This window comes from Chelonoidis abingdonii, chromosome 7 (genome assembly GCF_003597395.2).
Source record: "Chelonoidis abingdonii isolate Lonesome George chromosome 7, CheloAbing_2.0, whole genome shotgun sequence".
Classification (NCBI taxonomy): domain Eukaryota; kingdom Metazoa; phylum Chordata; order Testudines; family Testudinidae; genus Chelonoidis; species Chelonoidis abingdonii.
In genome coordinates, this window is record NC_133775.1 from 4936164 (window position 1) to 4950559 (window position 14396).

Sequence of the window (14396 nt, forward strand, 5' to 3'; positions counted from 1 at the left end):
TATCCAGTCTATAAATGGAACAAGTGGGAAATGCACAGGAAGTGGCAGTTCTTGGTAAGAGGAGTCAAGACAACAATCACAATAACTAGCATAATTTAACTGTTCACCGCCTCAAGCAAAATACTGAGGGCTTGACTGTGGCTTAGGTCACAACCTAGAAAGTGTGTGTGTGTGTGTTGGGGGGGGAGAGGGAGGGTACAGCTGGGTAACAGCTACAGTTCTCAGAGGAACTGCGGCCATTGCCATAGCTTTTGAAGAGTAAATGTGCCCTCCCTCTCCTATGACAGATCAACTTTGCTGACTGGTGAAAGAAAAGAGGAGGGTACTAGTCTGGATCTAGCTAGACTTCACTCTCACTAGCAACACAAGGACTGCAACTATTGCCCCATGCTTAGGTATATAATAGGGAATGAGGAATGGAATAAGGGAGTGAACGGGTGCTGGGCTAGTCACAGTCTAGCCTGAAATTGTCAAGCTTCCCCTTTGAACTGCAAGGGGTAGAGGCCATATCACAAGGGAGCACAACTCTCCACGATACATCTACACTGCAAGCACACAGGGACACCACACCCATGGCAGCAAGTCTCAGAACCCTAGTCAACTGAGTCAGGCTCCTGGCACAGAGCTAAAAATAGCAGTATAGACATTCCTGCTTGAACTCTGAAACCTCGTGAAGGTGCTAGATCTCAAAGCTTGAGCAGGAACATCTACACTGCTATTTTTAGCCCCTTAGTGCAAGACCAAGTCAGTTAACCTAGGCTCTGAGACTCACTGTTGTGGGTTTATTGTTACAGTGTAGACACACCACATGCTCCCAGGCCTAGATTACACAGCCTCCAGAAGGTGTGCTTCACAACGTACTGAATATAGCAATGCAAGACTGCAATTCTTAATGCAAGTGCATGCAATCTGGTGTCAGGCAGGAATGCAATTATGATTGCTAGAAACAAAAAATTTTCATCTCTAGTTCAAGTGCAGAGTGACTTGACATTGAGAGATGCATTGCTTAGAGCCATTCATCTGTTCCCCTCTGAACCACACCTCCCATATTGGAAAAAAACAACTGTGCTCTAACTGCAGTTTCAAATGCCATTTCATGTTGAGGATCCAACACACAGTAGCTTCACTGTTCTTGGACAAACCAGCAAATACTCAACCAAGCCAATCTAAACTAATCTGAACCTTGACCCAGACGTTCACACTCTGGAGTTACTGATGAAGCACCTGATTCAGATAGTGGCATTCACTCTGTGGTACTAATATTAAGGCTGCAGCATACAGATTCTTTTTGTGGTTCAGCTGGGAATGTCCAGGTGTGCATGAGTCTAGAGGACCAATATCAGATCTTGTATAAGGAGGTGCAATTCCATTGGGCTAACTGAAGTTACTTGCTTCTACTTGATTTAGATGTGGCCCCATGATTTCCAACCATGGTAATTATGGTTGTGCGGCCCTTTAAGATGGTATACAGGTACTATTGAGAATGAATTAAGTTCATACTTTAGTCTACCTCCTTGCTTGAAGCAGCCTCTAGGACAGAGGTCCCCAAACTGTGGGGCATGCCCCTCTAGGGGGAGGCTGAGGAACATTTGGGGGAGCATGGCTGGGGCCTGGGCCAGCCCCCACAGGGGGCAGGGAAAAAGCACCACCTAGCTCTGCTCCTGGCTACGAGCTCCAGGCCCCCAACTCCGCTCCTGGCCCAGCCCCAGCTGTGGCCTCAGGCTTGGCTCCCTTACCCATCTGCACCCGCCCCCAGAGCTGTGGCCCTGCTCCCAGCCCCAGCTCGGGGGTGCAGACAGGGGTATGGGAGGGGCGCGAGATAAAAAATTTGGGGACCGTTGCTCTAGGAGCTAAATTGTGATTTCAGTTACAGCAGTGTAAATCCAGAGTATCACTGAAATCAGGAGTATATCTGAAACCCTATGGCCCTGTGATTCTACTTTGTTTTCTGACTACTAAAGTTGAACTGGCTGTTATTTCATCCACAAAGTCTCTGTTCAGTCATATTTTTGAATTACAAAAAAAAGGACAGTGACAGTTTCTTTTTAAACTCACATTTGGATATTTCTGCCACGCATGCTCTCAATGAACTACAAAGAAGCGTAGACAATGCTTAGAATTCAGTCGCTAACATCTGCCTTCAATACTAGGTCAGAATAAAAGATTAAAAAAACTGCTATTCTAGATCTGTTCCAGAACTTTCCGCAGTTTTAACAAACCTATACCAACTAAGCAAGCACAGGAGGCTCTAGCTCTTTGTACTGCAGTGTTTAAAAAAATAAATAAAAAGAACCCTGTAATCATGCCAGGTAGGCTAAGATTTCATGGGATGTCACAAGTCAAATGGGGGGGCTCGCAAGAACATTGCAATGCTGATGGTAATTTTTCCTCAGTTTGTCTTATACCACAGACAAAATATGATGTTAGGGGTTACCATTCTGGCGGAGCTGATCTTTACACATGAAGATCATGTCCATTCTCAGCTTTGGCTTAAGATTCTCCACCACTGCATTAGTGAGCTTCATCGTTGGAAGCTGTAGAGAAACCAGTGCAGGTGGGGAAGGGGGGAAAGGGAGGGTTAAGTCACTATTATCTGAACTTCCTGTAGGAATGAACCAGACCTGTCCAGACAGAGCAGGAGTCCTTCCTACTCACCAGAAATGGGACAGAATTTGCCCCAAATTTGTTTCTTCATATCTACTGATCTCACACATCAGTAGGCAGAAATAAATACAATTGACACTGTATCATTTCTGCAAAAGCAGCAAAGAGTCCTGTGGCACCTTACAGACTAGACGTATTGGAGCATGAGCTTTCATGGGTGAATACCCACTTTGTTGGATGCAACACAAAAGCTCACTCTCCAATACGTCTGTTAGTCTATAAGGTGCCACAGGACTCTTTACTGCTTTTACAGATCCAGACTAACACGGCTACCCCTTTGATACTTGTATCATTTCTGTGTCTCAGTTAAAATTACATGAAAGTGCATTGTTTTTCTACATAGCATTGATTACTTCAGATGTTACTGATACTGTACTGCTACATCAAAGGGGAAAAAACTGCCATGAGAGGAAGTTTAATATTTGTTTGACTTTTTCAGCCTGACAGTAATCTACTGGAAGCTACCTGAACAAAGTGCTGAATGTAAAAATATTTTAGGCTCTGCAACTTAGAACTATGAGCAATGGGATAGAGGCTTTTAATTTATGGGTTTAGCAAGTGCCTTTTACTCCAAACGTATTGAGTAGTGAAGCAGCTACCACGCTGATGCTTTTATGGCATTTGTACAGTGATAAATTACAGAATTACATAGGTGATCTTAAAATAGCGATGTGTGGATATTGGTGAAAACTAACAGCAGTATAACTAGAGGAAGCTCTGTGGTAGATCTGTGTGTGTGGAAAGTAAAAATAAAATAAGGCTTTAGCCTTCAATACCAATTTGTGGAGGACCTTAAAGTCTAGTTTCATAAAACTACATCTGACAAACAAAACATTGAGTTAAAAGCCTACAATAAAGTGAAGATAAAAAGGATATGAAAACTGTGAAGTGTAGGGTGTGCAGAATACAAAACTTCCTTGAATAGAGAGCTCTCTCTCTTTCCAGTCTACTCCTGGGGCACAAATCTGATCTCTTACTGATGACAGAGAAGAGTAAATCCACTAAATCAACAGAGTTATGCCGCAGTAAGATCAGAATCAGAGCCACAAACTATTTTTTTCTTAGACATGAAAGCAGTTGGCTCTCAAATGATAGTGCTTTGTTTCTATTTTTCTTATTAAAGCATGAAAATGGTTAGCACCAGGAAAACTAAACACATACAAATTCTTTAGAAGTGCTTTAACTAACACCTCATTTCCAAAATCCAAGGCTGCAACTGAACAAGACATTTCTTCCCCTGCATCAGTGAGTTACTGAGATTAGATCCAGGCTTCAGTGACTGCCTAGCACACATTGCACGGTGGGAGAGGCAATATCTTTTATTGGAGCAGCTTCTGTTGGTGAGAGAGACAAGCTTTCGAGCCACACAAAGCTTTTCTTCAGGATCTTACTCAGGCATAGGCAAGAGCCATTTTTTATACTAGCATGGTTTTGCTAAAGCTTGCTTATTAACAACCCTAAGCTCCTTCACAACCTGCTTTCTAAACTCAACCCCAATCCCAAATCAGTCCGTTGGAAAAAACAAATTTCTGAATGGAGACAGCACTTCAGCCAATGGCAGCAAAGCACTGGGATCGTATGTTGCATGATGTCAGCTCACAGAATGTAGCTGCGCAATTTCCAGCAGGTAGTTTGGGCTGAGCTGTTCTGCAGAAGTGAAGTACAATTTCTTCTCCTGAAATGCAGGCACAGAGATTAGACTTCAGCAAAGTTATAGTTCTAATGCTTTTTCCTTGAATGCATAGGGATTTTTTCAGATGTTACTCAAAATGCAATACAAATAGAAACCTTTAAGTCAAATCTTGTTTGAAGCCAGCCCAAGGAACTAAGCATGCTGGCCAAATATTATTGAGTTTTAAACATTTCCTAATTCTCCTTCTCTTTAAAAAGGAATTTAAATCTTTCAAGTCAATGTTCATCCCTGAAATAAACTAGTGATAGACATACTTCACTGAAGTTACAGCCAGTATCCATTTAGTCTAATTGCCCTTTTCATGGAAAAATGTTAAAAGAATAGTTTTCTTTAATTTAAAAACACACACACACAAAACAACAATTATAAATCTAAAGAACCAAAACGTGGACTTTTTTTAGCCAGGACTAACTCAGGAGTTATGGTCTGCGATAAAAGCGGCTTCCTCCAAGAAAAAGCAAATGCGTTGATTTTCATAATGCTAGAACACCAAGTGGCGTCTAGTTCTATCACATACTGCAGCCAGAGAATCAATTCAGTATTAGCATGTTAGAGAAAAGTCTGCAGTAAATTAAACTTTAATTTAAGCTTCTGAGACAGATGCCAATTAGACTAAGAACATCTGCATTACTGAAACCTTTCTTCTAGGATTTTCTTAGGGTCATAGGATTTACAATGGGAAGTACAGAAAAGCACTCAACTGCAAGACTAAGGCCTGGTCTACACTACGACTTTATGTCGAATTTAGCAGCATTAAATTGAATTAACCCTGCACCTGTCCACACAACTAAGCTCTTTACTTCAATATAAAGGGCTCTTAAAATCAATTTCTGTACTCCTCCCCGACGAGGGGAGTAGTGCTGAAAATCGACATTGCCATTTTGAATTAGGGTTAGTGTGGCCACAATTCGACCGTATTGGCCTCTGGGAGCTATCCCACAGTGCACCATTGTGACCACTTTAGACAGCAATCTGAACTTTGATGCACTGGTCCGGTAGAAGAAAAAGCCCTGCAAACTTTTGAATTTCATTTCCTGTTTGTCCAGCGTGGAGAGCTGATCAGCACAGGTACCATGCAGTCTGGGAATCGAAAAAGAGCTCCAGCATGGACCATACGGGAGGTACTGGATCTGATCGCTGTATGGGGAGAGGATTCCGTGCTAGCAGAACTACATTCCAAAAGACGAAATGCCAAAACATTTGAAAAAAATCTCAAAGGGCATGATGGAGAGGGGCCACAATAGGGACTCACTACAGTGCTGCGTGAAAGCTAAGGTGCTCAGACAAGCCTACCAGAAAACCAAAGCAGCAAACGGAAGGTCCGGGTCAGAGTTGCAGACATGCCACTTCTACGCTGAGCTGCATGCAATTCTAGAGGGGGCCACCACCACTATCCCACCTCTGACCGTGGATTCTGAGGAGGTGGTAATCTCAGCCATGGCTGAGGATTCTGCGGACAGGGAAGATGATGAGGAGGACGAGCTTGCGGAGAGCACACAGCACTCTATTCTCCCCAACAGCCATGATCTTTTTCTCAGTCTGAATAAAGTACCCTGCCAACCCTCCCAAGGCAGTATCCCAGTCGATGAAGCATGGAAGGGACATCTGGTGAGTGTACCTTTGTAAATATAAAACCGTTTAAAAGCAAGCGTTTTTTAATGATTGATTTGCCCTGAGGACTTGGGATGCAGTCACAGCCAGTACAGCTACTAAAAAAAAAGTCTGTTAACATGTCTGGGGATGGAGCGGAAATCCTCCAGGGACATCTCCATGAAGCTCTCCTGGAGGTACTCCAAAAGCCTTTGCAGAAGGTTTCTGGGCAGGGCAGCCTTATTCTGTCCTCCATGGTAGGACACTTGACCACGCCACGCTAGTAGCAAGTAATTTGATATCATTGCATGACAAAGCCTGGTAGCATATGGTCCCGGTGTTTGCTGGCCATGTCAAGGCAACATACATTCGGGGTCGTAGTCAGAGGGGTAAGGCCAGTGTTTTAGTCCTGGATCTGTTAAAAGCAGCAGAGAGAATCCCTGCTTGTGGCAACCTTATGAGACTAACAGAAGTTTTTGGCGGAAGCCGTTTTGCTGGCTTTGTGCGGTGAAATACCCCACTTTTCCTTATTCCAGACCGCAGGGGCCTGCGTCGTGAAGAAGAAAGAGTGGTTGTTATGGGTGGATTAGGGGCGGGCAAAAGTATCCTACCCTCTCCGCTCCCATAAAGAGGTGGAGGATCACATGAGAAGTGAATCACCGTTCTCACTCCACAGGCAGTAACAATGCTCTTCCCGCATCTCGCAGCTACCACCATCGCTCCAGATCGAACGGTCGAGCCTGTTATGTCCCCTTATAACTGCTGCCACAGGATTCTCTGCTGCTTATACATTCTCTATCTCACTGTTATCCTCAGAAGAGTAATATCGTTTATGGTAACCTGATTGAAATACAGGAATTTGATTAAGGGGACAGAGGTGGCCGTTCCTACTGGGCTGTTTGCCTGTGTTTGAAAAGAAATCCTTCCCTGCAGTTAGCCAAGGGGGGTGCAGGGCATTGGTGCTGAACTTTTCACGTTTGGCTAACAGGGATCTTCCCTGATACCAACCAGGCGGTAGGGGGAAGGATAATGCGATCATCTCAGAGAACTGGATATCGGGGGGGGGGGGGGGCTGGTTTCTGCTGCTGCATGTTAACAGGAAAACCGCAGCATTCAACGGGCTTTGCTTGGCACGTGGGAAAGGAGGGCGCTGCTTTTATGAAGGCTGCAGAAGCCGAAAGACAATGGCTTACCATGGCCGCATGCAAGCCAAATTCTGTTGCCCGGACCTGCGTCTGTGATCTTTAACACTAAAGCTGCAGGCACTCAATATTAAAATGCAAAATGCGACCTTATACTGAAATCACATATGACATGTAATGTGAATAGTGTTGTTCACCATGAAAGAGAATAAGCATTGTTCTGTAAAACGTATCTTTTAAAATACTTCTCTCCCTTTTTCCCCCCTCCCTCCCACAGCTGCAAATTTTTCAAACCTCCCTCCTCTGCCCCGAAGGCTCTCTCAGATAAGGTGGCAAAAAAAATGGACACGAGACGAAATGTTCTTGGAAATCATGGAAGTGACCCGAAATGAAAGAGCTCATCTGAATGAGTGGAAGGTCACCCTATTCCAATACAGGAAAGCTGCCAGTGAACATGAGGCCATGAGGGACGAACATGAGGAGAGGAGAGACACTCGAGATGAGCGGTGGCGGCATGCAGTGCTGAGGCTGCTGCATGATCAAACTGACATGCTCTAGAGTCTGGTGAAGCTTCAGGAACAGCAGCAGGATCACAGAGTGCCGCTGCAGCCCCTGTATAACTGTCCTCCCCCATCCCCAAGTTCCATAGCCTCCTCACCCAGATGTGCACCCGCCCACTCCACCCCAGTGGACAGCCCAAGCACAAGGATGTCATTATTTTGAACTTTTGAAGTGGCCTTTTCCTTCCCTCCTCCCACACCCCACCTGGGCTACATTGTCAGTTCTCTTCCTCATTTTATAATTAATAAAGAATACATGATTTTTAAACAATAGTGACTTTATTTCCTTAGAAAGCAAGCTGTGATTGAAGGGGGAGGGTTGGTTGCTGACAGGGAATGCGTCAATCAAGGGGGCGGGTTTTCATCAAGGAGAAACAAACAGAACTTTCATACCGTAGCCTGGCCGGTCATGAAACTGGTTTTCAAAGCTTCTCGGATGCGCAGTGCTTCCTGGTGTGCTCTTCTAATCAGGGCGGCTCCAGGCACCAGCATGCCAATCGCGTGCCTTGGGCGGCAAGCTGGAGGGGAGGGCGCTCTGCCGGTTGCCGCAAGGGCAGCAGGCAGGCTGCCTTCAGCGGCATGTCTGCGGAGGGTCCACTGATCCCTTGGCTTATGTGCTATGTTATGCAAGCGAGAAGACTGTGGGGCAAAAAGGAGGAAACCTAACTTTTTTTTGTAGAAATTTGTAACCTGTAACAGAAGGGTTCTTGTGCACCTGCTGACACGAGGGTTCATGCACAGCTATTGACAGAAAACATTCTGTCAGCCACTGTGATTCTATCCAACAGATTCTATCCAACCCTTTGCCAAGTCCCCATCCCCAATTCAGTATTAGGAAGTGTATATGCAAGACTTCATTGTGAAGCAGGGATGTTAACCTCCCACACCAAAATACAGCTCCCCAAAAACAAGGTAACGTGTAGGTAAGCCATTCAATAGTAGATACCATCTACTTCTCCATCCATTTTACCATAGATACCACAGACCATGCACCACAACTTTAACTTTGCCCATCTAGAGATGCCAGTCTTCCATGAAACCTTTTACCAAATTACTCTCTTCCAACACAGCCAACTTCTAGGCCAAGCATTCACAACTACTACTATTGGGAGAAAAAACAACATGGTAAAGGTGTGAATGCAGAACGGTAAAAGGCAGACTAGAGTTAAGATGTATAGTGGGCAGAGGAACAAAAATTATGGAGGGTGGTTCAACTTTTTTTTTTTTTTTTTCTTGCTTTTGTGGGTTTGTCAGGCATGTTGTGTATAACAAGTCAAACTGCTTCACAACAAAAGTTTTTTGTTAGATATGTTCAGATTCTTATGCTACGTCCATCACCACAGCATTCAGCTTTCAAAGTTAACAACTGTAATATGATTGTCACCATTAAACCAGGGAAAAGTTTCCTCTACCCTACTTAAACCCCGTGGGTGAGCAAATTGTGAAAATTGTTTTCATATGTTCATTGGCAAAGCACTAAAGGTGTTTACTATGCAAAAAGAAAGACAGTTCTCATTCTTCTTTCATTTACACTGGTATAAATGCAACTGGAGCTGGAGGGCTAGATTTTCAGCTACCTCCCAATTCACTCAGCTGAGGATCAAGGAGCTGCACATAATTCCTGCAGCAGGAGTTTAGAGCAGCCTCAGGGATATAAGCTAAGGATATGGCTGGAGTGCTGCAGTCATGCCCCTTTCTACCTCCATTGAAGGCCAGGTGGGAGGATAGTGCAGAGCCAAGTTGTCCTGGGTGGCACAAAGGCATCATGATTGTCTCCCTACAGAACATCACAGCCACTTGAAACTTCACATTTGAAGCAGGAAGATTTAAATACATTTCCAAAGTACAGGCCTTTAGCATACCATTTTACTAGCAGAATCTTCCTCTGCAATACAGTGCCACTGTACATAAACTATTCTGATCCCATCCTAGAGAGATCAGGGATAAACATACTGTACACGGTCAGTTCATTACAACAGACCAAATTTACCACTGCAGTAATTCCATTAACTCTAGCAAAGCTACCAAGAATGAACGTGTTTACTTAACATATTACTTTCCTTAAATATTTTATAATTGCTTGCATCTAGGTTATAAAGCTAAAATAATTAATTAGATTGAGTAGGGCAACTTCCCCATCAAACAACAAGCATTCATATTAGCACTTCAACAATCTGTTTCATATCTGCTGAGGCCAAGTAAAACAGCAGATATAAACTACATTACCTTATTACCAGACTTGGAAGGATTAGATAATTGGTAAAACGTCTATTGCATTGCACATACAAAAGTTGATAAAAATATTTTCACAGATAAGAAAAATGCTATCTGTAGATTTTGACTATTTGCCTGTTTGAGAACTTAAGAGCTTAATTTAAGGCTACTTACACCTCTACCACGATATAACGCTGTCCTCGGGAGCCAAAAAATCTTACCGTGTTATATTGAACTTGCTTTGATCTATCAGAGTGAGCAGCCCAGCCCTGCTGGAGCACTGCTTTACTGCATTATAATCCACATTTGTGTTATCTCGGGTCACGTTATATTGGGGTACAGGTCTACTTTGTACATGGTGACAATTTATGTTTTAACAATTACAGGGCTTTAACTTTTTGAAACTCAACATCTGCCATTCAGTAATTACAATCTGACTCCCCCACCCTTCAATTTCCCACAACTGAACATTTTAATTGATAAACACAAAAATGTTCTAAAATAAAAATCTATAATTATCAAAGTTAAGAACATAGGAACATAAGAATGGCCATACTGGATCAAACCTACGATAGTATCCTGTCTTTCGACAGTGACCAATGCCAGGTGATTCAGAGGGAATGAAGAGAAGAGGTAATTATCACGTGATCCATCCCATCACCTATTTCTAGCTTCTGGCAAATGGAGTGTAGGGACATTTCAGAACATGGTTTTGCATCCCTGCCCCATCCTGGCTAATAGCCATTGATGGACGAACTTCTTTAATTCTTTATTTAAAACCTGTTAAAGCCATCACAACATCTGCTGGCAAAGAGTTCCACAGGCTGACTGTGCATTGTGTTTAAAACTTCTGCCTATTAATTTAATTTGGCAATTTCATGGAATATCAGAGTTGGAAGGGACCTCAGGAGGTCATCTAGTCCAACCCTCTGCTCAAAGCAGGACCAATCCCAACTAAATCATTCCAGCCAGGGTTTTGTCAAACCTGAGCGTAAAAACCTCTAAGGAAGGCAATTCCACCACCTCCCTAGGTAACCCATTCCTGTGCTTCACCATCCTCCTAGTGAAAAAGTTTTCTTAATATTTCAACCTAAATCTCCCCACTGCAACTTGAGACCATTACTCCTCGTTCTGTCATCTAGCCTTATTAATCTCTCTGCATATGGAAGCTGTTCCATACCCCTACTCATTTTTTGTTGCCCTTTTCTGTACCTTTTCCAGTTCACGTTTTTTTGAGATGGGGTGATCACATTGGCATGCAATATTCAAGATGTGGGCATACCATGGATTTATATAGATGCAATATATTTTTTTTTTTAAAAAAATCTAATTCTGCCAAGCAAATTTATGACAATGTATTCTTTTATAGATTTGCAGAACATCCAAGGAAAGTTAATTTTCTACAAGGTATGCTTAATTAGCTCGAACTGTTAGTGCAGCGATTATTAACTTTCTCTGTTCTAACCAACTTCAGATCAGGAGGATTGTTCCAGGATGGCGGATACACAATGCAGAAAAGTTTACAAGTTAGTCACCAAAAAGGATAAGGATTCCAAAAAATACAACTCCTGATCTACCTTGCTAAACAGGCAGATGCCACAACACTTCTTACATCCCTCTTAAGTCACAAAACCTCAGATGACTGCAAGTCCTCGGGTCCCATATATATGTATCTCATGGCTTTCTTGACCCAACTGACATTTCTGGACCAAAGCTAGGGCAGAGAAAGAGAGAGAGAGAGAGAGAGAGAGAGTGTAGATTAAGTGCAATTTTAGGAATTAAAATTTCCCTGTGAGAAATAAAGAAGTGAGTATGTAGGCCAAAGTAACTATTTTGTTCATTCTCCCAGCTGTAGACACCCACCAAGAAAGTCACTTTCAGTGGACAAGGAGGATGGTGGAGAAAGAAGACATCTTTCCCGAGAGGGTCAAAAAGTGTAGTAACTGCACACACGAGGCATTAACTCCGAGGAGGGACTACTGACCATGGAAGTCACCCACCGGAACCCTGTCACAGGTGAGAACTGACTGGTTGACTGAATCCTACCTCTTGAAATCCAGAGGGTATCTGAAGCAAAGCTTTTAGTAAACTTTCCTGCAAGAAAGAGAGGCTTTTCAATCTTCCATTAGACAGTCAAACATCTCTATTTTCATACCATTAGATAGATATCCCTCAAATGCAGTAAACACTCTTGGCATCTTCTGAATGTATATAGAACAAAATACAGGTCAAGAGACACTAACACTATTCAAAACTTTTGATGCTAGTCTGTTTAGATCAAGATGAAAAGCTAGCCCTGGGTGAACAAGTCTGGAATTTAAGGGAAGCATGAAGTCTGAGAACCACCCAGGACAAGAATGGGGTTCCATGTGAAGGAAATAAAGTTTCTATTTTTAGAGTGCTGGCCTTGGATAGTGACAGCAATACAAAGGGTCTGTATTTTCTCTTAGGACCAAAAGGAACAAGTTCAGCTAACCCCATCTGGGGACTCATGTTGAATATCTATTGTCTTTGAGTCCGTTCTCCTGGTACTACTGTGATTTTTCCTAAGCATGTTCTCCTCACTCTAACGTGTGTGTTGCTCTGCAACAGCTACTATATCTCCTCCCATGACAGCAGCAAATGGCTTATTCCATATGGGGTTCCATTCCTGTCTCATTCCTCCATTGCTGGTCTATTGGTAAGGCTATATGATAAACAACTGAACAGAGGATAAGAAGGCCTGAAGAGCTCACCTCACTGATTTGAGCTCCACTCTGTTGAAGCTGGGGATGGAGAATTGCTCCGAGGGATAAGCTGATATGCCAAAAAGAGTCTGAAGAACACTAATTGGCCACAGCTGCTGGTCAGAAGAAATGCAACCTCGATTGCTAGATACAGAAGAAATGTAATTGTGTTCTGCTTTCTTTGAATTAGACACATTTTATATGTGCTGAAAATTTCAGTTCGCATTTTGACTTCTCAGACACAGTAAAGTTATTTCTTCTTCTTCTACTGCACTTTTGGTAGATGTGAATATATTCCAACGCATTATTCTTAAGATTAGACCCCCATCCCAAAACCACACACACTTCCCCATTGCTTTTTGGGAATGATATACTTTACTATCAAGATTACGGCTTTGGAAGAGATGACTCCTCCAATTTCCTCCCCCAAACCAGCCCAAGAACAAGACATTGAAAATGCAGCATATATCATAAGATGGTCCTTGTTTACATAGCAATGGTGCAAATCTTAATTTGGCATCTAGATATTTTGATGATGAGCCCATTAGATAGAAGATAAAAGAAGCCAAAAGATTCAATGTCACCTATGAAAATATTGTACAAATGACTTTTCAGCCAGATTTTATAATCTGCTCTTCAAAGAAAGTAGTATTTATAAAATTGATGAGCAGGGACTTCTCAAATAATCAAATGGATATATACCTTTTGGTGAAATTCTAGCCTTCTTTAACAACAACCTGCTTCAACATAGCACTCACATCCAGCTTGTCTTCCACACTTTTTATATCAGGAAAAACCTAAACCTCAAACAGTAATGCATACAGAGAAATACCAATGAAGTTATTATTCATGCCACTGTTCAACAACGCTAAAGGAAGAAACAAAGAGAAATGACTCACTGAAACAAACATGAGATGATGTAAGGCACCCTGCTGCTTTAGTAATGAGTGCCAATAAACATTTCTAAAACGAATGCCTAACTATTACAACCAATATACATTAACAGCAAGAATACTGCATTCACCAGCTGCAACCTGAGCAATGTTAAACACCTATTTCACAGACTCTGTGGGTCTGTTTGACAATAAAATAAAAAAAGTAATGAAAGTGTTGCATATAGACACATGCATCACTATAGGCTGAAGATCGAGGTCCTTATGTAGACAAGATTTCTGTTGTCTTCAATGAGAGTTTGCCTCAGGATATTACTGATTAGGAGAAAGAAAATGTGACTTGAGCATAGGAATTCTGGTCAGTCAAGTTACTACACCATCACATCAGATTTCTTCCTATTTGCAATTCTAGTTCACTGAAGTGTTTTAATTCTGCAACTCTTCAGTACTTTTAGTTTTGTCTCTGAAAGATTTCATGGTGAGGAATGTATAAATTTCAATACCCTTTTAATATTTTTAATATTTTACAGAAAGGGGAATAATATTTCAGTTTTAAGGATTCATGGATATTTAAAAACTGAAACGCACCTCAGATATATAGAAGTTAGTTAAGGAAGAGAAAAAGAATTCTACATCTTGTCGCACAATTGTTTTTAAAAAACAGGAAAATGGTGTTTTTCATCATGCAGATTCATTATGTGCACTGTCAGAAGTTCAATACTTCATCTAGCATTAATAAATCTTAACAAAATAAAGCAGGTATCCAAGATAATCCGGAGAGAAATGCTCATGAAACTGAAATTCTTTAAAACACCAAATAGCAGCTGGTCAGCAAGAGCTTATGCAAGACCTAGTAGATATGGAAGCACAACATAATTTATCTTACACATAGCCTATATTTTAACTTTATAGCT

At 42.1% G+C, this 14396-nt stretch overlaps 1 protein-coding gene across 2 annotated transcripts in view; it reads right to left on the reverse strand.

Moving 5' to 3' along the window:
* Positions 1–14396, reverse strand: part of PIK3R3 (phosphoinositide-3-kinase regulatory subunit 3) — a 353509-nt gene that overhangs the window by 24041 nt on the left and 315072 nt on the right. The window lies entirely within an intron of this gene.